The sequence below is a fragment of the Theobroma umbraticum genome, unplaced genomic scaffold (genome assembly GCF_002168275.2).
Source record: "Theobroma umbraticum cultivar Fairchild unplaced genomic scaffold, ASM216827v3 scaffold_67.0, whole genome shotgun sequence".
Taxonomy (NCBI): domain Eukaryota; kingdom Viridiplantae; phylum Streptophyta; class Magnoliopsida; order Malvales; family Malvaceae; genus Theobroma; species Theobroma umbraticum.
The window spans coordinates 2552639-2554001 of NW_018397262.1; positions in this window are offsets into that span (position 1 = coordinate 2552639).

Genomic DNA, 1363 nt, shown 5'->3' on the forward strand with positions numbered 1-1363 from the left:
AGTTGCCAAAGTCCAGCTTTGAGGTCGAACTTAGAGAAAACCTTGGCATTAGACAAATTTGCAAACAATGTTTTCCTGTTGATAGTGAGAACTTGTCGTCTGCTAGGAACAAGTTTAAAGGCTTGTAATTGATGATCAATCGTAACTTGCCACGTACTTGCTCTAAGCGTTTGTTAACATAAAAGGCTTCGCATGACCATAAAAGGGTTGTAGGCTCAATTAGTCCTTAGGCTTGGAGTTGGGCACACTCTTCAATTGGTAGCATGAGATGGTTTGGGTTCATGCCTGAGTGGCTCACCTTTGTTAGGTTGGCCAATTCATCTTTTTGAATGGCAGAGTGATGAAAAACTTTACGTTTTTCCATAGTGGATTTGGACGTTTCAAGAGGAAATCTGCATGACTATCTACACTAGAAGTTAGGATCAATTTTTGTCTAATTTATTCAAATTGGGCCGAGTGCAGGGTCATGGTGAATAAGTTCGGTAGGAGTCTCCATGGTTGGTAGAATTGTCTACATTTAAAACCTTTACTATTTAGCTTGAAACCTAGCTTGTTGGAGACAATATCAAATCCAACTATTAAGTCCTTGTGCAGTAGGGAGGAATCTAATGTCCTCTGAGTTATTGAGATTCGTGGGAAAAACTCAATGATAACTAGCTAGCTGATGAAGTTCGTTGCAAACGTGCTTTCATCTGCTATTTTGAAATAAGTCCTGAGCAGTCCATTTGCTTCTTTGCTAGACCCAACGCTATCCCTCTCACTCTACTTGCAAAGTTCAGAGAGCATAGGGTCTCACCAAGGTCATTCTCGTGAGGACTAATTTGTACAAACATGAGTGTCTTTGAATCTCCTCATAACAAACATAAACCTAATTATCAGGCTTTTTACTTCTGTCTCTGTAGAAATTCTATGAAAGAAATATTAGAAGTTTGACCATGAAAGCAAAAAATTAAGGAAATTTTGAACTTGACTTGTTTTTATCATCTATGTCTAAGTACTTTCCTTGTAGGGGGTATATAGACAAAAATGTACCTAAGAGAGTCTTGAACCAAGCGTGCTCGCTTTGAATTCCTGCATGATTAAAGTGCATTTAAGCTTAAAACCTATGAAACACTACTGATTTCTATGTTCTTAATAATTTAGAAGTACTCTTCTCTGTACTTTTATAACCTGAAAGGAATATGAGGGCTTTTAGTAGCTAGAGCAGATATGATATCACTAAGTGCAGATAAGGATCTGTTAATATTTTGAGTTTCCATGAGTCTTTCTCCATGCATTTCTGTTTTTGCTACTCGTTCACTTCTAGCTAGGTCCACCAACAATAGCCTCTTCTTTGTGAATTCCCCATTCAACAAATTCTCTC